Here is a 22,898-nt window from a genome sequence, read left to right on the forward strand (position 1 = left end):
ACGAAGACGTCATTGCCTCTGTAAGTGCTTATTTTGAGGAACTTCCGAAAACGCACTTTTCTGAAGGATTAAAAAAAATTGAAAAGCGATTGACCAAGTGTAAGGAGATTATGCTCCAAGCTCCAAGGAGATTATGTTGAAAAATAAAAAAAATTTACCCAAAAGAAATTGTTTTTATACTTCATTCTAAGGACTTATTGAACTACCCTCGTAATTGTAATTTAGCTTATAATAACTTTACGTTTTGATAAAAAATTGAATTATAATTTATATAATATTATTAAACTTGATGATTTCGCAATATATCTATTAAGTGAAAAAAAGACACAATTTAAAATAATCCTTGGCGATGGATAAAATTAGAAATCTAGTTTTAAGTTCGATTAATTTTATACATTTAAAACAGAGATCGCCAGTCGCCATAAATTACGTGATTAAATCCACTATGTGAGATTCAGCCTCCATGCGCTACTAATGGAGGTTACGTGTTTTTACATATAGGATTTTCGTAACGTTTCATAGGAAGAAAAAATATTTCACAGATTTTTGTAGATATACGGATGATTTACATTAAAGTGGCAAAAACTATCTAATTCTGCGACCAGCAGTTCGCTCTTATATTCTAAAATTTATTCCTAACCTCAAAATCTCAAAACGTCGCACTTTACACCAACAATGGACTTTGATAGCAAAAATTATAACGAATTCCATGCTTTAAAGGTATATTACTTAATGTTAAAGTTTATATTAATAACAAATAATAACTTAAACATTAACTTTTAATTAAAAATATGCTAACCCTACCGATAGAAATCTCAGAGCATATACTAAAGATTCTCAAGGCTCTGAGAAGCTCTGAGAAATTCTCCTCAGGCACTCAGATAGATATATTTAATGGTCCAGATAGCTCGTTTAAATTGCTTTAAAGACTTTAAAATGTCCTTTCCGAAATTGAAATAAAAATACGATCATAAAGAAGAAGCAGAGAGGCTTAAATTGAAAGAATAATTCGATCATAAAGAACAAGCAGATGCCCTGTATTGCGGCGGTACGGGTAACAAGGTGGTGGTAAAGCAAAAGCGTTGATTCGTATTATTATCTTTGGTATTATCGACTTTGAATTTCGATTCGATTATTATTTCCAACAATGATCCAAAAATACTTGCGCATGCTTGAACTGTGCGACGCTCGTCAGCTCTAGTTCGCGTACGTATTTAAAAATCAAGTACAGACGCGTACCGTAGCAAATGAACTTCACTCAAATCCAAGCAAGCGCAGATCAAGGCAGCTCCGTTGGAATCATTGACTTCAAGAAAACACGCGTAACGTTCCATTACTGTCTAACTAATCAAACTCCACGGATGCCTTTGTCGCACGCATGTAGCTATCAAAGAACGAGCAATCATGACAATTTTTTCAATATTTTCCAACGCTGCCTCACCCACTGACACCTCGTGTCTCACGCATATAGCAATAAAAGGCGAGTATTGTGACAATCGAATCGACAGTATCGTTTAGAAGTTTTATATTAAGGATACGCGCGTGACTAGCTGCGAACTGCCCCTTTATCCCTTAACTGCTGGCTAATGACTTGATTCTATATTGTATGGAGAAGTCAAATAATTAAGCTGCGTAGAAATATGCAAACAGACTCTTAAAAACAAGATAAATACTTGAAACAGAAAAAAATGGAAGTATCTAATTTTTTTGACAGTGCTTATTTCCTTTAATTGTTCATTAAAATAGTAATTTGGAACAAGTCACTTATTTATACATTAAAAATAGACAGATACGTAAACTGAAATTTAATGTTATCATTTGTACAATTAATTCATGGATTTATGGAAAAAATGTGACAATTTTGGAAAAAATCTTTCTTTTTCCTTGATAAAAAATCTCTAAACGATATTGTCGATTTCGATTGTCACAATAATCGATTTTTATTGCTATATGCGTGAGACACGAGGTGTCAATGGGTCAGACAGCGTTGGAAAATATTGAAAAAATTGTCATGATTGCTCGTTCTTTGATAGCTACATGCATGCGACAAAGGCATCCGTGGAGTTAGATTAGTTAGACAGTAATGGAACGTTACACGTGTTTTCTTGAAGTTAATGCTCCCAACGGAGTTGCCTTGATCTGCGCTTGCTTGGATTTGAGTACAGTTCATTCGCTACGGTGCGCGTCGGTACTTGATTTTTAAATACGTACGCGAACTAGAGCCAATGAGCGCCGTACAGTTCAAATATGCGCCAGTATTTTTGGATAACTGTTGGGAAAAATAATCGATTAAAAATTCAAGGTCGATAATACAAATCGACGCTTCTGCTTTACCACCACCTTGCCACCCATACCGTCGCAATACAGGCCCTCTGCTCATCATTTATGATCGAATTCTTATTTCAATTTAAACCTCTCTGCTTGTTAGTTATGATCGTATTTTTATTTCAATTTCAGAAAGGACATTTTAAAGCCTTCAAAGCATTTATTATGTTTTTATTAAACTTTTACTCGGGTAAACCCGGTTATACAGCATAACCACGGACTAAGTCAAGTGACTGATGAGATTAAAATGTTATAAGTTAATTCAAATAATTTAATACGATGCTTGAAACCTCCTGCGATGATGTTGTGGGTATACAATTATGAGCGGCCATGAGCGTTGGAGGTGACAACAGTCACCTCTGGATGCTTATTATTCAAAAATTTATTTTTTCGACTGAAGGTCGATACAAATGAGTAACAATACAAGATACAAATATATACAAAAAGTAATCATATGCAGCCAGATTAAGCAGCAGAATAAAAAGAAGTAACTTACAAAAATTGTACAAGCGGAGAAATTGTTTAAGGTTGTCAAGACAGTCACGTCTCCAGAATAAATGCTTTTATTTGTAGAATCTGCGAGACATACAATGCAACTTTGCGCAGCTCGTGTAGACAATCAGAGTTTAAAAGACTCAGCCAATACTGGCTGTTGACTGTCGTGGTTGCTGGGTGACCTAAGATTGATATTCTTGAGTCAGAATAGGTAGGACAAACAGCCAGCAAATGATAAAGCTCCTCTGATATTGACAGGTTGCATATAGGGCAGAGTCTAACAGGGTCGTAAGTAAATTTATATTCTCCGAAACGTATAAAACCCCTGATAGAGCCCAGGAGTCTAAGCTGAACAATAATAAAAATTATACAGAAAGGATATGATTGGAAGTCCGGGTAGAGTTTAAGATATGGGAAGACTTGGAGACTACTTGAATGGAGAGATCTGTCATAGTCGGAACGCCAGAGATAATTAGAAAAGTTATTTATAAAAACATCCATATTTTCAATGAGCAACCTAGAATCCATGTCAAGTCACATTTTCTTCAAGTTACATAGAGTGAACATATTTTTCAGCTGGAGAACCCAGTTATACTTCGGGTTGTAATCAGGTTTTAAGGACATTGCCTTTAATTTAAGAAAACATCTTTTAGGATACCTATCATCAGGCATACCCAGCAACATTGACAACCATCTCAGCGCGAAATTAAATATATCATAAGCTAACTGTAATCTACCTGTCTCTAAGCGGAGAGCAAAATTCGGCGTGTATGTTGGTGAGCCTAGTATTTTCTTAAAGAAAGAGGACTGTGATTTCTCGACTGAATCAAAGTACCCTAATCGCCACACTTCTATTGCGTAAAAAAGAACACTAAGTGTGAAGCTACAAAAAGGGTAGTCTTAGTTTTCCAGGAATTATATTTAGATTCAAATAAAATTCTTGAAACAGCACCCATAGCAATATTCACAGCAGACATTCTTTTTATGGACTCTTTATAAAAAAGACCCGAGTCTGATGTGTTGACACCGAGATAGACAAATTCGCTCACTACCTCCAGCTAACTCTGTGCGTAGAAGAATTTGTATTCACATGGCCGACCTTTGTGGTATACCATAACTTTTGATTTTGCTTCGTTGACCGTTAAAAAATTGCTCATACAGTATGGGGAAATAAGGTTAATTTTTCCTTGTAAGTCAGCCTGAGAGTGAGCGAATATGAATATCTCATCCACATATGCAAGTAGGATAACGTCACATAAGTGATCTATTGAAATTCAATGAATGTCGTGATTTCGTAAGTACTCTTCTAGATCATATATGAAAAGTGAAAAAAGGACAGGACTAAGGATCTCACCTTGAACCACCAGACAAGCTACCTTTACGGATGAAGTCAGTCCCTTGCAAGTACGAACAGACATGTTAGCGTTATCATAAAGAGTTTTTATAATTCGTATAATTTTAGTGGACATGCCTATCCTTAGGAGTTTGTTCCATAGATGACAGTGGTTTACTGAGTCAAAAGCCTTTTTAAAATCGATATAAAAAGCAAAGATTCGTATAAATAAAGAGGCTTTAATTTCATCCATCGAGATATCACAGTCCAATAAAGGGTGTTTTTTTACAATCCACTATATGCAAATGGCAGCCTCAATCGGATAAAGAGAAAAAAGAAGGTCTTGCCATGCATGCATGCTTACATTGTTAGTCGAAGGAGACCGCAATCTGAATCTATTGACTGCTGCCCAAAAATCCTTAAAATTATTATAAGCCGCTAGTGAATTCAGCAGAGCATATTCGTATTGCCTCTTCTTGGACCTACGTAACTCCAGAAAAGATCTTTTGATTTCTAGATATTTTGCCCCCTCCGTATTGGCGAAACCCGACCTTTTAAACACATTTAGAGATTGTCTAAGCCTACGGCGCGTGACTGTACATTCTTTATCATCCCGAGGTTTCTTTCCTGGAGTATACCATTTAGGCTTTGCGAGTAAATTCAACTTATCGGCGACAGATGATATTATGAAAATTAAATTATTATTCAGAGTATTTATTTCGCCATTGAAGTACGCAGAGTTCTCAAAAATAGACATTCCATGTATATAGTCACATTTGCGGTTTTCATTCTAAATTATTTTATTGTACAATAAAAATGTGTCTCTATTTACTCTTGTGTCCATCTGTATGAAATACGAAATATCAACGCGAACCAGAAGGTGGTCGGATGATGTAGGCAATTGAAGTACTTCAAAATTATAAATCAGGTCTATTGCGCCAATATTGCATGCAACAATATTTAGGTTGCCGATACGAACATTAAAATCGCCTCCTAACACATTGGTAAATCAAGATAACCCGATATAACCTCGGAAAGCTCCTCCTCAAAAGTCTGCTCGAAAATCTTCGCATCCATAGATGGTTTAAAATAAACATTACCCACAATAAATTGAAATGCCCTATGCCAACATTTAACAAAAATACACGTAGGAGAAATTAATAGAATTTCAAAGTTGAATACATCTTTGTTTTTAAAAATTGATAAACCCCCACCAGGGCGGCCAACTCTAGCAGAACGTTGTGCATTACTTACAATAGCGATGTGATCAGGGATCCAAATAGGGGATTCTAAATTCTTTAAAGTTGCCCATGTCTCGCACAGGCAGATGATGTCCGAGCTGAGTACGTAATTGGCGTTATCAGAAAAATTCTAAAGGCCGTGAGTATTCCAGAAAAAGATGCGAAGGTTGCTGCCCTTAGGAGATTGAGATATGATATCCTGATTAGCGAATTCTTTCTCTGCTGCAACTTGCTAAACCTTACCAGGCCTAGTAGGTTTTTGACATTTAGACTGAGACTTTTCCGGCTTTAAAACAGTTTTACCCATAAAAGATTCCAGGGAGCTATTCGATCCATTCGTGATGCGCTTTTTTTGTGTTTTGGTTTTGCTTCTTGACGAGGAGTGTGTTTCGGTTGGAATTTGTTTATTTACCCTTTCATTTAAGAGTGATTCGACCTCCGTAGAGGATAGCTCACGGTGCTCCAGCATAATACTGCTACCCTTAACAAACACGTTAATACCCGCATTTTTTAGCTTAGTGGCAGTGTCTTGCCTTTCCTCTGGGGATCTATCAAGTGTGACAGAAAGTTTTAACTCTTTGAAAGCCGCGCGTTTGTTGAGAAGCTCCTGCTTCCATCTACTAGAACTGAAACGCACCAGGATGGGCCTACTGCCTTGCGTTCTCCCCAGACGATAAATGATGTCAATGTTCGACTCATTCAGTGAGAGACCAGCGCTAGCAAGAATATTAAGAACGAATAAGAAGAGGCCCCTGTTATATTCCTCACCGTCCGATAGGTTGTGAATCAAAACATCGCAGTTTCAGCACAATTGAATCGCCACTCATTTTTGTAAATAGTAGCAACTTTCAAAGTTGAAGATAAGAGCGACAGAAAATAAAAAAAACACGAACAAAAACTTATCCCAAAAGGTGTTACAGCACAAAACGAGCGCGAATATAGCGATTTTTATCGGTAGGGTTAGTATATTTTTAATGACGAGTTAATGTTTAAGTTGTTATTTGTTATTAATATAAACGTTAACATTAAGTAATATTCCTTTGAAGCATGGAATTCGCTATGATTTTAACTGCTGATCGCAGAATTAGATAATGTTTGCCACTTTAATGTAAATCATCCATATATCTACAAAAAATCTATAAAATATTATTTTTTCCAATGAAACGTTACGAAAATGTGCTATAAAAACTTAACGGAAGTTAAGCTTTTACTCATTTTTTCAATATGAAAAAATTACTCCATGTTTGAAACACATTGAAAATTACTGAAATTTTTCATACAAATTTCACAAAAATTTCATTCAAATGTGTAAAATTTTTGGTGAGAAAACAAAAACTATTTTAATCAGGATTAAAATAAAAAATATCTTTGTATGTTTTCATCCTACGTCTTTTTGATAAATTTTTTAACTGCGAACAGTTCGCTCTTCAATTGCAAAATGTAATAATAACCTCAAAATCTCATTAATTTGCTACCGCATTTTATATCACCAATGTTACATTAACTTTACTCAATATCAGAAAAGTACCATTAAACTCCTTGTAATTCACCTTCACCACAAAACAGCTGCATAAATATATAGGCTTGCAATGTTTTATATGCTTTTCAATAATATATGATTTAAGAAATGTGGCATTCAATTAATTATGTTCAGTTTTATGGATGTATCGGGTCTTCATATCTTCCAACAATTTTGCCAAATACTCAATCTTTATTTTATAAAAACACAGTTTTGAAAACCTCCAGCAACAGATACATACTATAGTGAAGTACGGGCACTTTCTTTATCACCCAATGGTCGGCGAGAAATTAGTTTTTGACCAACTAAAAAGGAACTTACAACAAAATAGTTGAATTCTCAATCAAAAATATGAATTTTCACGAGAAAAATTTGATATTTCTAACAAAAAACACAAATTTTCAACAAAATCCGGGAATTTTTAAACAAATAATTCCATTTCTAACTAAGAAACATTAGGTTTCAATCGAAAATATCAAATTTTAAATAGATTATCTCAAATTTCAATTAAAACAGATAAACTTGACACCAAATAATCAAAGTTTTAACAAAAAAGATTAATTTTCTTTTTAAAAAAAATGTTTTCAACAATTAATGGAATTTTCAACTAAATTAATTTTGAATGCAAGAACAATAGTATAAAAAGTATTTGAAATAAGATAGAATTCACTTAAAATCAGGCCGGTTCTACACATTATTTAACAGATTCTCTCAGCGATTAAAATTGTTTTATGGTAAATTATGCAAGACGTTTTTTCCTATCTAAGACAGAAAATCCAATTTGGACATCTATGTTAAGAATAATAAAAAAACAGATTAAATTTTTACTCATAGCATTAATTCTCTACAAAAAGCTATTAGTTTTCAACCAACAATGATATGGTTAAAATTTCCCTTAAAGACATTAATTTTTAACAAACAAACAAAAAATCAAGAAAATAGTTGAGTCCTTGATAAACAAAAAAGAAAAATAATTTTCTACCAAAAAGACGATTTTTCAAATGAGATTGAAAAGGGGTGGTAGTTATTTTGGACGATTGAGACAGATTTGCGTGGAAGTTTGTTTTGAGATTGTGACAGGGTGGGAGGACTGTGTTGATCGGATTGGTAGTAGCAGGGTTGGGTAGCGACAAAGAAAGGCGAAAGAGGAGATCAAGGAAAGGAAGGCAAGGTGGAAATATAAAAAAAACTATAGAAAAGGAGAGATTAAGAGCAAAAAGCGTAGTTTCAATAGAAGCATTTATCAAAAGGAAGAGAGGGGAGAGGGAAAGCAGTGAAGAGAAGGAAGATATCGGTGCGAGCGTAAAATATCAGAAAATGTTTAGATCGCCGCCGGAAAAGCAGAGTTTGTTAGGGAAGAGTGATAATAGTAAGGGGAGTGACGGTAGTGGAGATGAAAGTGAAGTTTTGATAAAAGAGGAAAGACTACGAGGAAATTCGAGAAGTGATGATAGAGGTAACGGGGATTTATGAAGAAAAGCAGGAGAAAAGGGGAGAGAAATTAAAGAAGGAAATTAGGCGAGAAATGGCTGAAGTTAAGAAAGAAATAAAAAAATGGGAAGAAATCAGGGAAAAGTTAGAAAAGAGGATGCAGTCATTGGAGCAAAAACTAGAGAAGCAGGGAGAAGATAATAATAAAAAGGTAGAGGAGATGCGAGGTAGGATGAAGAAACTTGAAAGCTCGAACGGGGATTGTGGTGGGGGCGAGAGTGGGAATAAGGAGATGGAAAGGCTGAGAAAAATAGAACAAAGAATAGAAAGGAAAGAAAGGGAAGAAAGAAAATTAAACATAGTGATAAAGGGTATAAGATTAGAGGGGAAGGAGCTGAAGGAAGGGGTGGACGAAGTGCTAAAAAGGTTTGATGCTAAGGTAGAGATAGAGGAAATGCAAAATGTAGGAAGGGAAGAGCGACGAGGGGAGATAATGGTACTGGTGAAACTAAAGAAATGGGAACATAAGAGGGAGGTGATGACAAAGAAGAGGTTATTATATGGTATTCCAGAGAGAATAGAGGATGATTTGACATGAGTAGAAAGGAAGATGCAGTATAAATTAAGTAAAATAACAGAAGAGGAAAGAAGAAAGGGAAAGAGAACATGGGTTAAGTATGGGAGAATACAGATAGATGGAGTATGGTGGGATTAGGATGAAGAAAGGGGACAGATAGTAAGAAATGAGGTGCAGGGAAACTAGAAGGGGAAGGAACAATGATGGATACGTGGCTAGATGAAAAGGGATGGCAAAGAGTAAGGGAAAGGTTACCAAGAAGTTACAAATGGCAAGTGCAAAATGCAAAGAGGAAGAATAAAATGGGCAGAGAAATGGGAGGAATGGTGATGGGAGTGAGGAATGAATGTATAACAGTGAAAGATAAGAAAGACAGGAATGAAGAAAAAGAAGGATTAATAGTAGAAGAGGCAAAGATGGGAGGAGAGAAGTGGAAGGTAGTGGGAATTTATGTGAACGGTTATATGCAGAAGAAAATAGAGGAGATTAAAGAAATGATTGAAGAAAATAAAGAAGAAAACAGGCTGATAATAGTTGGAGATTTCAATGCGAGAACAGGAGACATAGGAGGAAGGGAATGTGGAGAAGAGAGAGGAAGAAAATCCAAAGATAAGGTCCGAAACGGGGACGGGAAAAAAGTTGTTAAAGAACTTGAAGGAGTTGGGATGGTATATCTTAAACGCAAATATAGAAGGTGATGAAAAAGGAGAATATACACGCTCAGGAAGTGAAAGGGGAACGGTAATTGATTATGTGATAGTGGATGATGAGGTAAGAGAGAAGGTTAATAAACTAGAGGTAGGTGAATATATTGATTCGGATCACTTTCCCTTAATAGTGACATTAGAGGGACAAAAAAGCAATAGCAATATGTGTAAAAGGGGAGCAAATGTAAAAAGTGTAGGAAAAGGGGATTGGTCAAGGAAAGGAAAAGAACAGTTTAGAGAAAAAATAAGAAATATCAAAATGGGAGAGGGAAATGTGAACGAGAAGATGGGAATAATGATAGGGGAAATAAAAATAGGATTAGATTGCACAAACAAAAATGAGGTTAAAAAGATGGGGAAAGAAGTCGGTGAGATGAGGACTGCAAAGAGAAGAAAAAGGAGGTCAGAAAGGAATTAGGAAAGTGGAAAAAAGAAAAAGGTAATGGGGAAGAATATAGAGGAAAAAAAGAAAGAGCATACTGAGTTGTGTTACCAAAAGAAAGAGGAAGAGAGCGAAAAGGTTTGAGGAAGAGGCGGAGAAGGCTGGGACGGAAGAAGACGTATGGAAGGTAGTAAATAGAGAAAGGAAAAGAAGAAAAAGAGTAAACCAAGATATTGAAATGATAGAATGGAAGAAATATTTTTTGGACTTGCTAGGAGGAGTAGAGAGAAAAGTTATTAAGGGAGGATAATATGGAAGAGAAAGAGATGAGGAAGGGGACATTATGGAGTTATGGAAAGAAGGAGTAGTTATACTAATAGTAAAGAAAGGCAAGGGAAAGGAGGTTAAAGATTATAGGGGGGTGACGTTGATGCCAACGCTGTATAAAGTATATGTAACTATTTTGTCGGAGAGATTGAAGACAGATTGAAGACAGATTGAAGATAGACCAAGGAGAAATAGAAAAAGTTATAATAAAAAAGGGGATAAGAGAGGGATTAATAAAGAGAGTATCAATCCTCTGAGCCCACTTTTATTTAATTTATTAATATCAGACTTGGAAGGAGAAATGAGGAGAAAGGGTTGGGGAAGAGTTAGAATAGGGAAGGAAAAGATAAATACACTGGCATACGCAGGCGACATAGTGTTGATGGCAGAAGGGGAAGGAAAAAAGAATGGACAGGAAGATGGAAAGGAATAAAGTTAGAAGAAGTCAAAGAGTATAAATATTTGGGATATGTCTTGCAAACGAATAGAGATCATACAGCTCATATAAGAGAAAGGATAAAAAAAAGCAACAGGGGTAATGAAACAGATATGGGAACTAGGAAAAAGAAGGTTAAAAAATTGGAGACCGAGAATGTGGTTATTTGATACACTGGTATGGCTGGTATTAGGTTATGGAGCAGAGATACGGGGATGGAAAGAAAGTTTAAGATATTGAGAGTTTACAAGAAAGGAATATAAGGTAGACACTAGGGGCAGACTGGATGACGCCAGGATATATGGTGAAAGAAGAAGCGCAAAGGGATAAGTTAAGTATTAGAGCGGGAAAGAGGGCATGGAAATTTGAGACGAAGCTGAGGGAGGGAAAGGGAGGGGAGTTTGCGAGAAAGTGTTTGATGCAGATAAAAGAGAGGTGAGGGAGGGCGATCGAATTAACGAGATGGGAAGAAAAAGGGAGGGAGTTCTTTAATGATAGAGAAATAGAAGACGAGACTGAAGTAAACTATGAAGAATGGTAAAAAAGGGAAAGGGAAAGACAATTAGTAGAAAGATGGGGGGGGGATTGAGGATTCAAAATACAATAAATGGTATAAGATGATAAAAACGAAAGGGGTGCCAAAGTATTCAGAAAAGGGATGGGGCGAGAGAAGGTGGACCAGAATAGAAAGATTTGGATTGGGAAACGAAGTAAGGGAGGGGATATACTGGGAAAAATAAGAGAACAGAAAGTGTAGAATATGTGAATGGGAGGAGGAAACATGGGAGCTTGTATGGGAAGGATGTAGGAGAGGAATGGAGGATAAAGGAAGCTGGTAGGGAAATGTGGTTAAGATTCTAGGGGAAGATGGATTAGGAGAAAAATGGATGAAGGAGTTGGAGGGTGCTAGAGGAGCGAATGAGAGAGAATGAAAGAATTCACGTGCAAAAAAGGTAAATGGAGGTATCAAAAAGTGAAAGAAAAAGGAAACGGAAGTCGCTTAGATTAGAAGCGTAAAAATTGTAAGTAATGGTAAGGTAAAAGTTAAGTAGACTAAGCTGTAATTGCGTTCTCATGCTCTCTCTCTCTCTCTCTCTCTCTCTCGCTTGCACTCTCGCTTTCGTTCGATCGCTCACTCGTTTGCTAATAAGTCCTAAATTGCGCTATCGCAGGAAATAGAAATAAGAAACTAGATGCAAGACTTTATGTAAATAGTAATAAATACTTTTATATATAGAAAGGATAAAATTGTAAAAAAATATAGATATAAACGGAAAGATTATAAGGAATGGAAGTCATGTAAACCCTTAGGGGACACATTCTGAATAAAGAACAAATAGTGGAGTTTTCAACTAAAAAAGATAAATTTTTAATTGAAAATATAAATATATAAAACCAGAAATAGGATAATTCCTTCTTAATTCGAAGAATTAATATTTAACAACAAACAATTAAATTTCAACAAATTAATTGAAATTTTACTAAAATAGATGCATTTGATTGTACATAGTTGAACTTTTAAGCAAACGGATGTATTTTTAACCAAGAAGATTAATGTTATATAAAAAACACTATGTTTGGAACAAATATTTGAATTTTCAATCTAAAAGTATCAATTGTTAATTCCAAATTTCAATGTTCCACCAAAAGTGGGATAGTTACATTTTCAGTTAGAGAATTTAGTTTTTAACACAAAAAACGGAATGTGCAACTTAATATTTTTGTTCTTAATCACAAAGATGAATTTACAAGAAGACCAAAATAACTACCAAAATAACGAATTTTCATCGTAATATGTGCATTTTCAAACAAATGGTTGAATTTTCGACTACAAAAGATCAATTTTTAACTTCAACTATCAATTCTCTATCAAAAATTGTATAATGCAATTTCATCTTAGATAAATTAATTTTTGACTAACTATAAAGGAACTTTCAACAAAATAGTTGAATCCTCAATCAAAAAGATGAATTTTCAAGGAAGTAGTTTTATATTTCTAACAAAAAAACACAAATTTTCAAACATATAATTCCATTTTTAACTAAAAAAGATCAAGGTTAAATAAAAAATATCAAATTATGAACAAAACTAGAATAATGCAGTTTTTAGTTTATAAAAGTTAATTTTCTATAAAAAATGAAATTTTCTACAGATTATGTCAAATTTTAACTAAAACAGATGAATTTGACACCAAACAGTAGAAATTTTAACATCAAAGATGAATTTTCAATCACAAAGATTAATTTTCTATTGAACAATTTTTTTTTAAATAAATAACCGAATTTTGTATAAATTGTTGATGTAAGTTGTTGGCTTTAGGGTCAGGTGAATTGAAACTAATTAAGTTGTTTCAAACGTTTAAGCACACAATGGTGGCCTTCATCAGTTAGGTTTATTAGATCTGTGAACAATACATAATATCTTGTAGGTACCTAGTTCTACAATTGGAAGCATTATTTTTTTATTAATATCTTAGTTTTAAATTAATAAAAAATTTAAATTACTTATTTTTAAATTTAAATTTTGTTTAATATTTCATTACAACCTATTAATAAATCTTGCAGTAATCTTCAAAAATTATTTTATTTTAAAGAAGTACAATTGATGAGAAAACAATACCAATGTAGTCAGAAAAGTTTTATCATCAATTTTTTATTTAATGAAACAATGTTCAATCGAAAAAGTCGTTTACAAATTATTCTTTCAGTGACTTATATGTAATTATATTAATTTTGTTTATTTTATGCCTTTTTTGTTATTTTTCAAACACCCTGTTTGTAGCTAAATTATTATTATAAATTGTAAGAAACCTTATACAGATGTAAATTGTTTTCAACTAAATTAATTTTCAATCCAAAAACAATATTCTAAAAAGTATTAAAAATAAGATAGAATTCACTTAAAATCAAGCAGGTTCTATACATTATTTAGTAAAATCTCTCAGCGAATAAATTTTTTTATAGTAAATTATACAAGACGTTTTTTCCCATATAATACAATAAAAAATCAAATTTGGACATCTATGTTAAAAATAATAAAAAACAGATTAATATTTTACCCATGAAATTAATTTTCTACATAAACCGATTAGTTTCGAAACAACAATGATATAGTGCAAATTTTCCTTAAAGACATTAATTTTTAATAAACAAAAAAAAATAAAGAAAATAGTTGAATCCTCAATAAACAAGATAAGATTTTCAACAAAGAAAATTAATTTACTACCAAAAAGACAAATTTTCAACACAAAAATTAATTTAAAATAATAAATATACTTTTTCATCCTAAAATTGTGCAGTTAAATTTTTAGTAAAAAAACTGAATCCCGAATCAAAAAGATCAATCTTTAAACAAATATTTGAGTTTTCAACTTTAAAAAAAATCAATTTTTAATTTAAAATATAAATATATAAACCCAGAAATAGGATCATTCCTTTTATATTCAAAGAATTAATATTTAAAAACAATTAAATTTCAACAAATTAATTGAAATTTTGCTAAAATAGATGCATTTGATGATACATAGTTGAAGTTTCAAGAAAACAGATATAATCGACGTTTCTCTTAAATAAATTAATTTTTCACCAAAAACGGAATTTTTAACAAAGTAATAGAATCCTCGAAAAAAAGATGAAATTTCAATTAGGAAGTTTATTTTTCTACCAAAAATGACGAATTTTCAACAAAATTCTGAATTTCTAAATACTGTATTAAAACAGATCAATTTGTTTCCAAATATTTCAATCTTTAACGAAAAATCATCCATTTTAAACAAAAAGGATTAATTTTCTAACAAACTGAAAAATATTAATTTTCAACCAAGAATATAACTTTTCTACAAAAAATTACGAATTTTCTACAAAATTTTCAACAAAAAATGGAAACTTAAATTTTCACTTCAATAATTTAAATTTGAAAAAAAAAGAATTTTCAGAAAAATGTTTGAACCCTAAATCAGAAAAATAAATGTTCAAACAAGGAGGTGAATTTTCTACTAAAAGAGACAATCTTTTACAAAAATCCATAAATTTTAAAACAATTAGTTAGATTTTTAACTCAAAAAGATCACACTTTAAATAAAAAAATTAATTTTCTACCATAAATGTGATCGTGGAATTTTCTATAAGAAAAATTAATTAAAAAAAAAACATAGTTATAAAAATTATTTGAAAGGAGATCGAATCCATTTAATAGAAGGCAGGTCTGCACTTCAAGTCGCTGAATCGATCAGGAAGGGAATTATGTTGTTTTTAGATTCCATTTTAAGAGAACTATTTTTTCGTTATAGAAAACAATTCTATGTTCAAAAGATTAATTTTTAACCAATGGGATTAATGTTTTACAGAAAAGACGAATTTTCAACCAGTTTCTTGATTTTTTAACTATAAGCGAACAATTTTTTTTAATTTTTTTTTTGAAAACGTTCAACAATTCAATTGAATTTTTTTTTCTGTCTTGACTAAAATTTTTTCTTGGTTAAAAACTCATCTCTTTGGATAGAAACTTGATTTTCTTAGTGAACATAAGCACAAAAAATGTATCCCCTTTGCTTGAAAATTCAACTTTTTTTTAACTTGCCTTTTTGGATTGAAAATTCAACAATTTTGTAGATATTTTTCTTTGTTCGTTCTAGAGCTTTGCGCTCGATAATATATGCATATATACATCTACAACTGTAATTGGCAATTGTGAATTATCTTTTGTTAATGCTGCTTTGTTGAGGGCTCAATTATTTTGTTTAAAATTTGTCTTTTTTGTTTGCATTCGACTACTTGGTTAAATTTTAAACCAATTGAGTAAAAATTGATCTTTTTTGGGTGGAAGATTCATTATTATAGTTAAAAATTTAATCCTTTTATTGAAAATTCTTTCTTTCTTTGGTTGCAAATTTATCTTTTTGTTGAGCATTTCTCTGATTGTTCTAAGGTAAAACAACCTTTTACCAATTAATTATTTTGGTTAAAGATCCACTATTTTAGTTTAAAACTTATCTCTGCTTGAAAATTAGAAAATTTTCTTGAAATGCATTTTTTGGTTCAATTCAGCTGTTCTTGTTTTAAAATAATCATATTTTTTAGTTTTTGGTTGAAAATTTATCTACTTTTTAAAAAGTTGAACTATTTTGTTAAAATGTGATGTTTTTGGATGAAAGAGTAACTATTTGGTTGTAAATTCGTTAATTTTTTTAAACTGAAAATTAAACTTTTTCATTTTCAGTGTAAACGGTTTTGTTGAAAATTTGACTTTTTAATAAAAGATTTGCATTTACAGTCTAATAGTTTAACGTTTAACCAAATATTAAGATTTTCAACCTATAAATATAAATTTTAAACTGAATGGCCAAATTTTCAAACAAAAAAGATTGATCTTTATCCAAAAAGAGTTGCATTAAAAAAAATTATTCTCAATGAAAACGTAGTGCTGGACATCTTAAAACAAAAAGAAAAGAATTTCAACGAAATATTAAAATTTTTAACCAGAGTTGAATTTTCGAACCAATATGTAAAATTTCAACAAAGTAGTTGAATTTTTAAACTGCAAATATGGATTTTCGAAAGAAAATGTAATATTTGATATTTCAACTAATGCAGATACTTTCAAGAGATGCATTGTAAAAATAAGGAAACGAATTTTCAATCAGAAAGATTAATTTTATATAAGAGATTCGAATTTAAACAAAAAGTCGAAAAGTGACTTTTTCAAACAAAAAATTTATTTATTTCAGAAAAAAAAGTATTTTTAAAAAAATAGTAAATCTTTCAACCAAAGAGATGAATTTTTAACTGAAATTATGAATAATAATTAAAAGTTTAATTTTAAAGAAAATATTTATATTTTTCATAAACTTTAATGTGAAAAGTCCAGGAGAAAGTAGGACTTAACTAAGCCGTAGATTCGAAAATTGGCGGAAATGTGCGTTCAATAATGTAATTTTTTTCCAACCTTGTAAGGATTTATCTACTCTTGTAATCAAAATTCGTACAGTAATCCAATATCGCGTTATTTCTTAGAAAGTAGTGTAATGATTTTGTATAAATCGGAATAATGAAACTTATTACTAAATTTTATTGCTAAAATTTTTATGACATTAAACGCTTGAACTAGGGAGACTTGATCAAGATTTTCAGGGGAGAGTTTACCAAGTGTTAAGAAGCTTATTACATGTGGTTTTCTACCTATAAAGTCATTAATTATTATAATGTGCGTGCAAAAATTTTGCTAAATTGATTCATAAAAATTATGGTTTAAAAATACAAAGTTCCTTATTTAAAGAATATGATTATCATCAACATGAGTTACAAAATTGTAATAAATGCTATTCATCAATATAAAGTGTAAATTAATTTTTAATAAAAAAAGCTCATTTGGAATAAGATAGTTCAATTTCCTTTTCTACAAAAAATATCAAATTTGTTGAAATCCTATTATAAAAGATTAATTACAGTTTCAGATACAGAACTCATCCCTTGGTGTCTTCTTTTATTTTGTACTAATATTTTGTAACATTCAATAAACATGTATAACATAGAAAATATAGGCTTTTGATTTATTCTTTTTCATAAAAAGATGAATCCGTGCGCGCCATGGCGCGCGCAAGACTGCTAGTAATATATACAACACAGATAAAAACTATTTCACTGAGTCTGCAAAAAGTCAATTTTTTCACTAGTTGGTAATGGGCCTAATATATGTATAAAGAAACTTGTCTCGCGAAATCTGCATCATAAATAATTACAAAGTCTAACATTGTTTTAGGTGCAGGTTACCAAAAAGGTTTACTTTTGAAATTCAAAATTTTTAAATAAAACAAATTAATATAATTAAAGACTATTGTAAATCAAGAAGCTTAATTGGAAGTATTAAATCAGTTCTGATTTGAGACAGATAAAACATTACTTCTGGAATAAGATGTAAATAAATCATGTTTTGATTGAACGATTTTCTTCATATCAAATCTATAAAAATTGATAATCGAAGTTGAGAAAATGGAACATTTAATAATAAAATAATAATAAAAGAACATACTTGAATTATTAATACGTTCCAAACACGATCGGCTGAGAAGAACTATAAGTTTTATGAAAGAAACTTGTTCGTTCACTGTCGCTCTGCTAATAAAAAGCGCCCAGTTCATTCCACGCTTATATAGATTTGAGGCAACATCATAATAATACAAAGATAACATTGTAAAGTTACTTTGAATTATTTATTCCGAGTCAGCATTCCAAATAAGGATGAAAAATAATGACTGTCGTCTGTCTGGAGTCTATAACTATAAACTGCGATTGAAGTTATTTAAATCTTCAGACCGAGCTCCAGAAACATAAATATTTGTTTAAGCGTATAAGGGTATAATTTCCCCTTTCAGAGTGATGGCCAATAGTAAGGGTACAAATAAAGGAATTTAAAAAAGATCAATAAAGTTTTCGGTTGCTCATGACTTTATTGTTTATTAATTACAAATATGCTAGTTAATTATGTCAGTAATTACTTTTAGAAAAATTTTTTCTGCAAAGTTGGTACTTTTCATTTAGTACAATTCATTTTCGAGGAAGACATGCAAGAGTAGATAACTACAATTTATAAATTTTGTGTATAATTTATAGAAACTTCATTGAAAACATTAATTAAAACCAAGGGAAAAATCGTAACTGTTAATTTAATTATTTTTACAAAGTTCATAAAATCAATTAATAACCTATTTTTAATTTTTAAGGAAATATTTTCGTAGTTTGTTTTTACGCTTTTTACTGAAGAGTAGGTCATCGCTTCTGGTGACCAAATTATAGATAAGAAAAACTTCCTCTTCCATAATTGTAAAGTATCACCGAAAGACTCCAAACTCCAATGGTTTCAATGGTGCTAAATGACGAACATTATTCAAACCATACCTAACCCAGCAATTCAATTATGCCAATTAGAATAAACAATTGTCCCTGTGACTTACTCTTTCTGACCTAATCTTCAGAAACGAAGAGAGTAACAAAAAGTTTTTTATAATGGTAAATACAAAACGATAAGTATTGTGCTAAGAACATATTGTTAATTAGATCGCAAGCTTTGATTACAATGTAAAAATCTACCAGGAGACAAGTTAATTTCGATACAAGCTGTTCACATAAGAAAGTCACAATTTTCGTCTTCTTACGGAAAATCAGTTTTTTTTATCTTACAGATTTATTGCTCATAAATGTTGTGCCGGATATTTTAATCAGAAGTTTTCAGATTTTTTTTGCACATTCTATTAAATTTAAATGGCCTGCTTTTTAAAGTGACCTATTCGTGCATAGTTTTCCCTGCAATATCTAGATTTTCTCAAATGTATTCGAATAGTGATAGTATGTTAAGCAGAATAATAATAGATTGCACCGCTCCCAGCGAAATCGCGGTAAAATTTCAGCAACCACGTCTCACGACCGTGCAATAGGTAGTGACAGTCTGTAACGGAATCAATACGACGATCCGGCAAAAGCTTCATGCACCCTGAGAACACGGAGCGATCCAAGAACTACCGCCTTCTGCATTTTCCCCGCAAGTGTTTTAGCATAGTGTTGACACGCAGGGATACTTTTCAGGCTATTAACGAGTGAAAGCTCGGCACCTTCAAGAGTGCCGATGATAAGGACGATTAGTTTAACAGAATATTACGGGTACAATCGTTCCAACTCCCTTATAAGGTCTCTATACCTATCTTTCTTTTCATTCTCCTTGACTATGATGTTTTTGTCAGCTGGTGCCGAAAATTCGATAACGAACATGGTTCGCTTCTCGAAGTCAAGAAGAACCATGTCAGGCCTCGAGTGTGTAATAGAAACAATTGTCGAGATTATAAAGTTCCAGTATATGCGGCACTTCCCATTCTCGACAATTGACTCGATTTCCTTAGGCGCGTTTGGAGGAGTGATATTAAGGTTAATACCGTAAGAGTGACAGGTATGGTAATAAAGCACTCTTAGTGCCGCATTGTGCCTTTGGATGTAGGTCGTTCCCGCATGAGTTGGACAACTAAATAGTATGTGAGTTAAATGCTCGGGGTGTGCATGTCACGCCCTGCAGCTATCATCGGGAATGCCTTGGCTCAAAATGTGGTGACGGTATGTTGAGATGGAAATGACACCATCTTGGCATGCCACAATGAAACCCTCCGTACCAAACTTCAATCCGGGCGATTTAAGGAAAGCAAACGATAGCTCGCACGACATTGACTGATCCTTCATATTTCTGTGGAAGATACCGTGCATCCCCTTATCGAAGAGGTGTTCACGAAAGTTTTTCTCTTGCGCTTTCTTAATCCGGGCTTTCAGGAGCGAGTATTCGAGATAGATAAGCTTTGATGCATTTTGCTCAACCCTAATACTGAAGTTAAGTTCAAGTGTTTTAGCAGCCTCCTCCACTGCTTTGTACAGAAACGCTCCTTTGCCTGCTTCCTCGTGATTCCTGACCATTTTAAGAGGAGGGTCTCTTCCATTTGCGACTCTATGTGCTGTACCCAGAATAATCCTGTTGTGAAGACATTCAAGACTCAATATTCCACGACTACCTTGACGGCGTGCGACGTACAGTCGCGGAACAGAAGACGTAAGATGCATGCTTTTGTTCATGTGCAGAACCTTTCTTGTCCCGATATCAAGGGATCTGAGCTCGTCCTTCGTCCATGGAACCAGTCCAAATGAATAGAATACTACCGGGGCGGCAAGCATGTTCGTTGCAGATACTTTGTTCCTAGCCGACAGTTCGGAAGACCAAATTTGCCAGATGAGACGTTTGTATCTGCTTCGGAGAGTATTCTTTATAGATGTAGCATCCTGAATGCGGCTCTGTGGCACGCCCAGGTATGTATAAGTCTCTGCGGCGCAAAGGTGTCGTATAGTTCTTCTATCAACGAGCTCAGGATCTTCAGGGATGCCATTAAGTTTTCCTCGCTTCAAATAAACCTTGGCGCATTTTCTAACCCAAATTCCATTCCAATTTCCTTAGTATATCGTTCGAAAATCTCTAGAGCTAGATGTAGTTGCTCTTTGTTTTTAGCATAGATCTTAAGATCGTCCTTGTAAAATACGTAAGTGACCTTGTACTTTCGATCTGCAGGTTTGCCGCACAAGTACCAGTCGAAATGGCGAAGTGCTAGAGATAGTGGCAATAATGTAAGGCAAAAGAGGAGTGGGCTCATGGTGTCGCCTTGAAAGACAACTCTCTGAAAAGTGACCTTGTTAGTTGTCACACGATTTTTTCCAGATAAGATAGTAAATCTGGTTTTCCAAAGCGGCATCAATCTCTCTATAGACCTAACGTTTTAGGGATGAACCTTTTAGCTTTCCAGAAGACAGATGATAACTGTATGGGAGGTCGAATCGAAAGCTTTCCGATAATCAATGCAGGCCATTGATAGGTTACGCTGGTAGAATTCTGCATCTTTGCAGAAACACGTATTGATGAGCAGGTTCTCCCGACATCCCGCTACGCCTTTCTTTGAGCCTCGTTGTTCATACATTTCTTGCCACACAGGTTTAATTGCCCGTACAATCCTATCATTTATGATAGCTGTGAATATCTTATACAGTGTGTTCAGACAAGTCTGTTTCGATTCTTCTTCACTGTTTCCTTCTTTAATGTAGTCAGACAGCCTGTAAATCTTCGAGTCAGCTGAGTTGCCTATTTTCGGCAGGAGTATTGTCCACCCTTCCACCAACCACTCTGGAATCGGCTCTTCCGACTTTAAATATGAGGTGAAAATACGGGCCAAATGTTGATGGGTTGAAGGAAACTTCTTCTGCCAGAAGGTTTTAATACAATTTGGTCCCGGTGCGGAATAGTTCTTCATCCCTCTTAATACTTTTTCACCTCCTCGGTAGTGATGGGTGAGCATTCTTGATCGGCTGTTATGAGGGCATCACTCAGCTCCTTGAAGCTGTCATCGTCCAGTCTATACTGCACTTCGTAGACTTTTCTTCAAAATACTTCGACCTCCTCTGGATCGAGCGGGTGGTAACTGGAGGGTCTTGGAAGAGTCGAGATGGGTCAGAGAGAAACTGTTGATTTTATCTCACCCACCTCTCTCTCCGCTCTATACTTCTCTTAGCATCAGATAGTATCCGTATTCTCTCAACAATATGCTGTTTGATGGTCAGCAGCTTTGACTTGTTACGTGTGTGATAACGGGTCCGGAGTTCGCGCGTGAACTTTCGAACCTGGGCCGTAAAATCCCTACCACATGTGATGTAGTCAATCACACACTAAATGCGGAACCCGTACTGTCTTTTCCAGCCTATCATTATGGCAAGTTGATGCATTCGCCTTTTGGTCTTATGATCAGCCGTTGATTTTGTTTTACGGTTCGCATCGGCCAAAGCTCTCGCTGCATTATACACACAATAGTTGATAGCCCAAAGGTCGGATTCTTCGGAAAAATGTCCACGAAGCCCATCATCCATTTTAGCCAGATCTTTAGACTTGAGAGAAACCTTGGTGTTGATGTTTCTCTGGGTCATAAAGCATTGCTCTCCCTCTATTGGATTCCTGCCCGCGGTTTGGCTTAGTGTCGCCTCTCTTTCTCTCTTACCGGCTTATTCTAGCTGTGTTAGAGTAGGCGTTCCACTTACATAACCCCTTTTTTGGAGTAGTTCGACATGGTTTCGCAACTGTTGCTGCGAAAAGTGCGATAGCTCCGGCTGTTTCTCGCACCACAGAGCATGCAGCCGCGCCATGTAACCCCGTTCAGGGGCCACACTCGCATCGTAGCACTCTAGCAAGTCGTGATTTAGTCGCTCTGTCCACATAAAAGTCCCGAGACTTCGCCGATCCATCGCATTGAATACATTTTGGTTGGATCCCCTAGCTCTAGAGTGGTCGGAATCGTTGGCCGACCCTTTGTCGGGAGCCCTGCGCGTTCTGTTGTTTTGAACCGCACTTACTACAACTATGTTTGGTGTTGTCATTGTTGTTCCGACGAGAAGCTAGGGAAAGGGGTTCATCCATCCTTGTAGAGCCACGCATGCAAGGATAAGGCTGCGTATTCTGAGAGGACGCCCGGTATCCCAGAGTCACCGTTCTAGACACCTCAGTCAGGTGCCATTAAGCTTTTGTCACGGTTTTCATACCTCCGCTTGGGGGTTAATTCCTTCGGA

The 22,898-nt window shown here is 34.0% G+C and overlaps 1 protein-coding gene across 1 annotated transcript in view; it reads right to left on the reverse strand.

Moving 5' to 3' along the window:
- LOC117174614 (leucine-rich repeat-containing protein 15-like) overlaps positions 1 to 17,868 on the reverse strand; it is a 39,197-nt gene extending 21,329 nt beyond the window's left edge. The window contains exon 1 of the mRNA XM_033363859.1: positions 17,800 to 17,868. The gene's annotated coding sequence lies outside the window, so the exon portion shown is untranslated. The remainder of the gene's footprint in view (positions 1 to 17,799) is intronic.
- Positions 17,869 to 22,898: the final 5,030 nt, after the last annotated feature.

The sequence above is a fragment of the Belonocnema kinseyi genome, chromosome 6, assembly GCF_010883055.1.
Source record: "Belonocnema kinseyi isolate 2016_QV_RU_SX_M_011 chromosome 6, B_treatae_v1, whole genome shotgun sequence".
In the NCBI taxonomy this organism is placed as follows: Eukaryota; Metazoa; Arthropoda; class Insecta; order Hymenoptera; family Cynipidae; genus Belonocnema; species Belonocnema kinseyi.